Below are 9,964 nucleotides of genomic sequence, written 5' to 3'. Positions count from 1 at the left end.
GCCTCTGCAGGTCTCTTGAAAGTCTTAAACATTGAGACAGCCTCTTTTCCACTTCCACTCTGTTACTGAAAAACCTCAACTCTTGGCTCCCTTGTAGTCTCAAGTCAGTGCTGAGAACTGGCTTTGAGTTCGCTGAAGAGGCTAGTGTCTTGAACTGGCCAGTTTCCTGGCTGGCTGCTAGCCTAAGGCAACACTTGCTGGGCTCAGAGAGGCTTGCAGGACAGAAAATGCTGTCCTGATGGCCTGATGGCACACGCATTTGCAATTTCCATCCAAAATGTTTTGGTTCCTGAGAAAGCAAGCTTGGGATTGACTATGAGGCCTTGTAAATGTATGCCTTTTGACCAAACCATCTTGGACAAGAAAAAATCCCAAACCTAAAGGAATGCTGCAGAACACCAAACATTTCATTCAGGGTCTATCTAAATATGGCTGGCTGTAACTGTGCTAGGTATTACAGAAGTAAGCTTGTCTCCCCCGTCAAGGAAAACTAGCAATCCTGGGAGGCATCCAGTTTTGTCAAGGTAATTAGGTCAACAGTTGGGCTTGCAGCAACTGCAGTTGTATAGTTGGAAGTTACAATTCCTCATCATCCTGACCATCTTAGTTGGCCCAGTACAAGTGTGCAGTGTCAACTTAGCCTTACCCCAACACTCCACCCTCTCCACATCTTGAGACAAATAGCAGATAAACCAAAATCCACTCCATCCTACCTGCCAGAGAAAGGTCTTTTCCTTCTCTGAAAGTGTCAATTTCCTAATGAAACTTCTGGCCCTGATTTGGGCAACAGTCTGTATTCAATTCCAGGTGAGGAGCAACTATCCTCCCTATATGAAAATTTTTTAACTTGACAATGTCTCTTGAGCTAGTGACAAACTGTGCTTTCCCAAAAACTAACCAGTAATTTTTCAGTGATGCTGGTTTGATTGGAGGTGATTTGCCCAGAACACATTGCTGGGAATCAGTACACTGCTGTAGTTCAGTAGTTGGTCTTTGTCAGATATGATCTTCAGTAAATTCATTAGCCTTACAGTGCTGCAGTAACAGAAAGACTCCCTTCTGACAATTAGGACCACAAGGGAGGGTTTGGGAAGATGATTGCTCCCTCCTGGGAAGAGATGAAAGACTACAGCAGTAAAGAGAAAAGATTTTTCATTATAGATCTTGAGATTAAACCTGAGGGACTGCTTGTGCTGGAAGTCTGCCTTATGTTTTGTATCAATAAGTGAATTTCAAATGCTTGGCTCCTAGTCATGTTTTTAGGTAATGGTTCTCTAGTTTAGCTCACTCTGATTTCTTGGAGGTGGATTAGTACATAATTAAATATGTGGAACAGTGTAACGAAAAACATGATTCTAGCAAAGCAAATTAATTGCTAGGTCTGGTTTTGAACTTAGTAGAATCACTGCAAACAATGAATTTGCTACATCTTCCCTAAGTATTTTCCTACTCTCCTGTCTATTTACATTATAATCCTTGTCATTTACTGCAAGCAAACATAAAAGTAATAATTTTCTTGTGTAAATAAAAAAATAGAGGGAGAGATCTTCTTCTGTGTCATCTGGTAGAAAGTAGTTGGTGTAAACTGTACTTAAGCCCCTATTAGTCTACTAGAGATGTATAAAGGAGCCTTCTTGGAGATGAAAACCAGGTTATTTACCCTCTGTCGCATCTTTAAACAGAGTTTTTCTTAAATGGCTAAAAAAACATTAGTGCATCACCAAATATTTGTTTTCATGCTAAGGAGTTCCTGTGGAGATGTAAATTTAGGAGAAATCTAAGTAACCGAATCAGTGGTTTTGGTCCATGCAGGGGCAGGGAGTCACCTTTGGGTGAGCACTCACCAGCCTGACCCTTTAGACCTCTCTGGGCTGGTTGTGTCAATCTGAGCAGTATCCAGCACTGTTTCTTCTGTGGGATGTCCAACTAGCCTTGCAGTCTAGCTGTATCTAGTCTCTTTATCCTCATTCTCCCTAGATTCTACACCTATCTAACCACCCACTTTCCGAGGGCTCCATCTGTGCTGTTCCTTCTTCCTGCCTCTCTTCAGAAGGCATCTTCCTGGACAGCTGTTTGCTGATCCTCTTGCTCCGATTTACCTTGAATAGAGTGTCTTCAGAAAAGCCACGCAGATGAAAAAAGAACCTGCCTAAGCACAGATTTCATCAGGCAGCCTACCTCCTGGAAGCATGATTTCTGGGGTCAAAGTCCTGTGTGTCAGATTTTCTTCTCAGTTTCTGTCTCACAAGATAACTTTATAATGATATTCTGCATTTTGGAAGCCTTTCAATTTTTGTAACTCACCCTAAAATATATCTTAAGAAGTTTCTTTCATTTGATGTCAGCCTGCTGGCCTTGTTGGAGTATTTCCTTCACTGTGCTTTCTAGCCTTCAGGTGAATTCATCTATTGTTTTACTATGAGTGAAACTCTTTAGGCTGTCTCAGATGTGGCTGATCACCTTGGCCACCCCACCTGAGGTGCCTTCAAGAGTCTAATTTTCAATGTTCACTGAGCAACCTGAACGCTTTTCCTCCCTGGTTTTGCTTCTGCTATACAAACCCCAACCCTTCACTGACAGAGTGTCAAGGGTGCCTTGCTTCCTGACTGTTACAATCCCCATACCACCTCCTTCAGAGAGCTGAGAGCCAGGGAAGCCCTGTTGTACCTCACAGGTGAGGAGAGGGCTCCACACCAGACCCAGTGCTCTGCTGTGGGCCTGGGCTGTACCTGAACCAATTCTTTTATTTATTTATCCATCCCCTGAGAGGCTAACCCACACAGCAGGGGAAACTAGCCTGGTAGGTAGTATGCTCCTGTAGGAGAGAGAGGTCTGAATCTCACCAGAAAAGGGAACTGGCCTGGACCCCTTGAATGCTCCTTCAGTTCTTCTTACTTGCTGGGATGGCAGTGGGACCCCATGTAAGACAGGAGTGGCTTAGCCCTGCTCTTTCTGAAAGAAAATGCTGAGGTGCTTCAAGAGGGGTGGTGGGGTGGTGGTTCAGAAAGTGGAGTGACATGGAGGCAAGTACTCATACAGCCCAGAATAAGGGAGCTGAGCCTTGGGGTGGATGTAAAATTTGAATGTATGTACTTGGCATGTCATCTGAAGCATCTGTTGTCCATTGAATGGCTTCTTGTGAATCTCTTTGTATGGGCAGATCCCTAGGCACCCTCTAATGAGCCTAGCTGCCTAGCTTAGTGCTGGGAATCCTACTGCAGAGCCTGGAACCCAGACATGAAGAAGCTGCAGTGTTGAGTGCTGTACCTTTGTAGGTAGGCACCATGTTGATGCCTCATTTAGAGGGGCACCAAGGCTCTCAGTGACTTCAGATTGATTTGTGGGTCTTCGGGATACCTTAGCAAGCTGTTATGCAGCCTTGCCCTGACTACATCGTAACTGGACAGACATGTGATAATATGCAATATAAATAAATAAGATCGCATCTGTCATAGAGGGAAACATAATGTGCATTTTCTGCAACACCCCCAAGCCTGTGTGCTGACATTAACAAATAGCAAAGACCAGCTCTGAAGTATTTTCTTCTCTTTTGTTTTACTGATTAAACCAGATCTAGACTGGCCTTTCTGCCTATGGTAGTCATAGTCCACGTGAGATACAGCAGAACACAGAATGATGGGACTAAAATCAGTCTAAAGAATACCCTTAACCAAGTAGCTATTCAGCTTCAGTTTTTCCAGAACTAAAGTTAGAATTGCTTAAATGTTGCTTCTTTATATGCACATGATGTTCTTTACTAGATGCAAAACCATCTTGATTCAGACTGAGAATGTCTTTACTGATGAAAATGATGTGAATTATCCTAATGTGGGCGCTCTTCTTGACAATAAAATTATTTTTCACCAGTGAATTGGTTACTAATTCTCATTGCAAAGCAATTAATCTACCTTCTTAGTACTCTCCAAACATTAGCTGAGTTTGTCTACCTAATAAAATAGAAGTGCATTTTTTACAAAAGGCTCCTAATTTGTTCAGCCAGTTAGTCTGTCTTGAGAAAGTGTGTCACTGACACCATAAATCTATGATTGTCCTTTCCACAGGTCTTAGAGAAGATCCAGCATTTTAGACGAGTAACTGGCCACCAAATGAGCTAGCCTGCAGCTGTAAGCCAAAGCAGCATTTTAAACATGAAAGCTGGCAGTTTCCAAGTACAGCAAATGCAAAGGTGTCTGTGCCTGTTTTGATTATCTAGTGTAACAGCTACAGTGTCCTGCAGTGTGTGTTCTCAGCAGAACCACTTGTATGGTCAGAGTTTGCTCGTATTTAGGTACATTGCCAAATCAAAGCAGCTACTTCTTTTTCTCCTGTCCAGCCTAGATATTTATGCTGCACCATTGCCTGCAGTAGAAATCTCTTTAGAATGTCTTTTCAGTGGAATTTTTATCTTGAAATGACTTTTTAAATGCAGACTGTAATGTTAGCCAAAATGGAAATTTCCTTGGTAAAAATATCTGGGTTTAATTACATTTTCATGTCTTCCACTAGGAAAACTGAGAGCTAAAAAATCTTCCTGTGTCTGGCAACCTAAACTTAAACAAACTGGCTAGTTGTCATCTGACTGGCTGAATTTTTAGGCTGATTTTTTGATTGTAGAAAACTGGAAAATAGTTTGTGGAGGGGTTTCAGTTTTGCAGTGAAATTTTGAAAAATTCAGTGGAAAGCTGTAAATTAATAAAAATATTTGTATTTAGCAAGTATGTTTTTTACGTAAAAACGACCTGAACTTCCAAGTGTGTTCTGAAAGAAATTGTTCTATTGAAACACATTATTTCATACTTGCACTAATTTTAGGTATCTAATTCAGAAGGCTGGCTCCTAGGCTGTCTGTGTAATCCAGAGAGAAAACCTGCTACACAGCATGATTCTGGACATGTAAGTGAGGCTCTCGCTCTCAGTTTCCTCTTGAAGGAACCTCTCTCTGTCCCTTAGCCATATGGTATGCCCAGGGAGACCAGTTTTGAAGTTTGATGCTTTAAGATATCCTATGTTGGTATTGCCTTCTGACCAAAACCAGATTAGATAAAGAATATAACTAACATTACATTTTCTGGGACCATCATGATATGCGAGATTAGCTGCATGTATTTGTTAACATAAGTAGGTTGGATAAAATTGTTCTGTATGTGCACCATGTGTGTGTTTTTCTGTGTGTGAAAGGAAGAGAAGGAAAGATTGTGTGAATAGCTAAATGAGATTTCCAAAAATATTCCATCTCCACTCTGCTGTCTGTCTTTCCCTACCCATCCTCTTGAATTCTTTATCATTTCTGGCATTTTTGTGTCTCACAAGGAATCTTCCTCTTACAGCATCATCATTCCTCCCTTAACCTCTCTTTCTTTCATTTTAGAGCTCCATGCTCCTCCTGGCAATCTCTCCTTCATGCTTTCATAATGTCTTTCTCCACTACCCTTGAAGCCCTCTTTCACTAGTTCCCAGCTTCCCTAACTGCAGAAGCAAAGCTGTATAAGGACCTAAGAGACAGGCCGAGTTGAGTTTTTTGGGGATGCTGCAGCAGCATATGGCATGCACCCCAGCAGCATATTTTGAGGTTTTTTTTTTGAGTTTATTTGCATTCTTCTAATGTCTTCTAATTCAGCTGATTGCCTGGCTATGGTCTAGTGCTGAGAGTAACCCGAGCTAATGCAAAGTGAAGAGGAACACAGACACCACTCAGTTGGTGTGGATGAGAAAGAAGGTATTTTGCTATAGAAAGTCAAAATGGTTCTGTAACACTGAAGGAAAAATAATAACCATAGAAATAGTGAGCTGAACAGCATCTTGATAGGTCTTTTAATTTCCTCCCTGTCCTGCAACAGGGAATGTATGAATTTTTATATTCTAATTATCTTTACTCCCCTTTCTACTCTCCTTCGCTAAGTAGAGGAATTGTTCAACCCAAGTCTGCTGGGCAGTGGTTAAGACTAGGGTAGGAAATCCCCATCTCTGGAGTATGCAGGGCCAGCACCTGGCTTCTGAGGAGCCTTCCTTTAATACCACCTCTGCTGTGCGTTCAGTTAAAAACCTCAGTGTTTCCATGAGGTCAAAGTAGGAGAACTGTGGACTTCAAACAAGAGCCTCTCAACAAGTTTATCTTCAGCATTATGTCAGGCAGCACACAGTCCCCTCATGGCTGTGCCATGGCAAGGTTTGCAGGGGACCTGGTGCTTTGTTCCCTCCTATTTGGGAAGCCCCACCAGACAGACCTAGAGTTAGACCTAGACCATACCATCTTTGCTTGTTGAAGAGAATGTAAGTCAGCATCCAGTGGCCAAACACCACCTTGTACCATTATGTCCCCAAATCCACTAGGTCTGTTGTCTTTTCTAAGGAGGGAACTGTATTAGTTTGGCACAATTTGTTCTTGAGAAGCCCAGTGTAACTGTTTTTTATCACCTTCTATGTGCTTGAAAAACAGTAGTTTTATTTAAGAAGAGTTTCTTTTTTTCAGGGATCCCTATTTGGCTGATGGGTTTGTAATTCCCCCATCCTTTTTTAAAGTGAAGTACCATGTTCTCTATCTACCAGCCATTCAAGGTGATCACACAAGGCTCTCAGGTTACTGTAGCTAGCTGCTTATCATGTGAGGGAGGATTTCCTCAGACCCTGATAGTTTGAACACCTTTAATTTATTGATGTATTTTTAACATGTGTTTTCTGCATTGTGGCCTACCTTGCTATATCCTTGTTAATACTAAGTCATAGTTAACTTTTCTTTTTTTTTTTTTCCTGAAAACAGAAAGTATTATCATATACTTTACATCTCTGTGGGCTCTCCTCCATTCCTGCTCAGAAACACACCACTTTTACCCTTCTAATTTATTTCTTATTGCCTTTATATCCCTTGTCACTTGACATTCATTTTTATTCCTATGTGCTTTATCTGTTCCACTTCACTCATCCTTAGTTATGTGCTTTTGCTTTCATTATTTGCACAAGCCCTTTTTAATATTCTGGTCACTGAGGAACTCAGCATTGCAGGCACAAAGGTTGCATCAACACCTTTCTTCTGAACCTTGTAGTTTGTCACTCCACATTCAATATAGTATCCGTTACTAACTCACAGCTATATCCAATTATCTTCCTAGAAGACTCTACCAGCTACTTGCTTAGCTGGTCAAGTCTGATCTCCTGAGATCTGTTATTCCTTTTCTGCTGCTCTCATTTTCCTTTTTCTTAGAATACTGAACTCTGTCACTTCATTTGAATTCTCTCTCAGTTTGTCACTTGCCAATCAACTGGAATTGGACAAAAGTCATAGTCAAGCCTTAGAATCTTCATCCACCTAAAATAAAATGCTGCACTCAGCATATTGCAGGCACTTGTCCCACTGAGCTGTTTATCCAAGAGAGGCCCACACAGCACCAGATATTCTCTTCAGGTCCTTCTGATATCTGCCCAAGAAAAAATTCTTTTGTCCCCCTCTCCCTTATTAAGTGGTCTTTAGTAACTTTCTAACATTATACCGGTGCCATTTTTTAAATTTCTATTTTCAATCCGATGTTCAACAACGCCATCTTTTCTCTTATTTGAGACTCATAGATCTGCTAGAGGACAGATGAACCTCCATATTTATTACTGCCTTTCCTTCCTGTAGTGATGCTTTTGTCCAGAAATTTGTTCTGCTGGTGAGGTGTGTACATGTTAAGCTTTTAAGAGATGATCACTACACTGTGTAGTCTAAATCCTGCTCTATGTCACGTCCCTGAGCTATCCATTGGCCTCACTGGAGTTGCACAAGCAAAGGAGAAACTGATGTTTGAACCAATTAATCTCTGAAATTTTCTTTCTTTCTTTCTTTCTTTCTTTCTTTCTTTCTTTCTTTCTTTCTTTCTTTCTTTCTTTCTTTCTTTCTTTCTTTCTTTCTTTCTTTCTTTCTTTCTTTCTTTCTTTCTTTCTTTCTCTCTTTCTCTCTTTCTCTCTTTCTCTCTTTCTCTCTTTCTTTTTCTCTCTCTTTCTTCTTTGTTTGGTAACCAACAATGATACAAGGACAACAGTGGACTATTCCACCAAATTTTCTGCAATAAAGAGTATCTGATACTGGCCCTATGCTACTTCTCATTTAGTAAGCAGAATTCTAATTTGGGGGGAAATAGTTTCTTTTGCTTCTGGTTAAATAAGTTCTTGGATGCTTAAAAATGAAATCTGATTCCTAATTGAAATGGTTTACTTCCATTGTGAGTTTGCCAGTTATTGCAGAGTTGCACATGATTGCCAGTCTCTAGCAGTGCTGTGGATAGTGAGGGTGGGGGCAAAAATCACTGAAGTATTTAATTTGAGGATAATAGTCCTGTGAATGAATGTCATAGGCCTTGCAAAAGGCAAAGGGAGCTCAGCCTACTCCACTAGATTGTCTTCCCTGGAAACTACTTCCTGCTCAGGATTGTAGATGTGGGACAATAATCTTTCTACTGCCTACTTAAGAAATCAGGTGATTTTAACATATTTTTCTCTGTTAAACAATTAGAACAAGAGCAAAACCATGCCTACGGACCATGTCTCGGTAGGCATTTTGTTACATCTCTCTTTCTGTGTGATGATTTTTGACCTCTTTTCCATTCATACACTGCTTGTAAACAATGTTGGTTTTTAATATACTTTTATTGTGCCGATTCTGAGACAGATTTATGGGGGCTCAGGGACTCTTTCACTCCTTGTTCATCCTCTTTATTTGTTCTCAATTCTTCCAGATTCTTGGAGTCACGGTGAGAGGATATACCACCTCCTGTTCTGCATTGAGGCTGTATTTAAGTCCTGCTCTTCATAGTCACCTCAAACATTTCAAACAAAGTATCTTTCATCTTGGGATTACACTTGCCTCATTTACTCTATGCTTCATCTATTAGCTACAACTACTGTGTAATACTGGCATGAGAATTAAGCAAATTCATAGCTCTTCTGTTCCAAACAGGTCATTGATGCTTTTCTTTTGGACTGCACCATCAGGCCAAATAAGCTGTGTGCTGCCAACCTTCTTCTTCCCTGTTTGAGTCATGGCTAAGGAGCAGGAAAGTGAGGAAGGGGTTTGCTGACAGCACTTTTACAGCCCAGGGGAAAGACTGTTTTGGGCATAGAGATGCTCCCAGAGTGGTAGGAAACTTCAGATCTTTCACAACTTTCTGTTTGTGGGACATGTGAAGAGAGATCTTTCCAGCTGTGTGAAATCTGAGAATTGTGGATGGATCTACCTGGGAAAACGAGAGAAATATGGACAAATGGCAGCATTCGTTATTGCAACATGAAGATATAGTCTATCTACCTGAAGGCAGATTTTGGTAACTGCAAATGTGAAAAAGGAACCTTGTGGCTACAGGTGACCCCTGCTCCATGTAAGAACTAAGATGAAAGAAAAATTTGGAGTAAGAAGGCCAGTGTTTGCAAGTCATGAGATCAGAGTGAGAGTGAAGGTTCAGATTTAGCTCTGTATCCTACTTAGGAGCTTGCAAGTGTAGTCTAACTTGGTATTTCTTGTTACCCCCACGTAGTGCCTAATGTGCTCTGAATGGAATTTTCAAGTCGTAACACTTAAATGTGGAGGCATTACACAACTGTGCCTCCTGCATGCAGCCTCAGCAGCTGACCTAGCAAGGCTTTGGGCATAATGATGATTCTTATCAGTTTCTGTGTTGTGAGAGTGTCTAGAGATCCCAGTGTGCCAGGCATTGTACAAACATCTCAGAGAAAAAAAGTCCCTGGCTAAATGAGTGCATGGCCCAAACAGCCAAGGCTGACTGAATGTTGGGACCTGGAGGTGTGGAGAGATGTAATGATTTTCCCAGCTCTGCAGTTTGATAGCAATGGTGGGGACAGAGTGCCATTCCCTGTGTTTCAGGAGGGCCTGCTATCTGTGCTTAAGGATGGGGAGTGTTCCTGCTCTACCAGGCTTTAGAGTAACACAGCTGGGAGAAAACCCTGCAAAAGGAGAAATTCTTCTCCCCCCATCCTC

The sequence above is a fragment of the Athene cunicularia genome (assembly GCF_003259725.1).
Source record: "Athene cunicularia isolate RWA chromosome 1 unlocalized genomic scaffold, athCun1 chr1_part1, whole genome shotgun sequence".
Taxonomy (NCBI): Eukaryota; Metazoa; Chordata; class Aves; order Strigiformes; family Strigidae; genus Athene; species Athene cunicularia.
The sequence above is the reverse complement of the archived record's forward strand: the minus strand, read 5'-3'. Positions refer to the sequence as shown.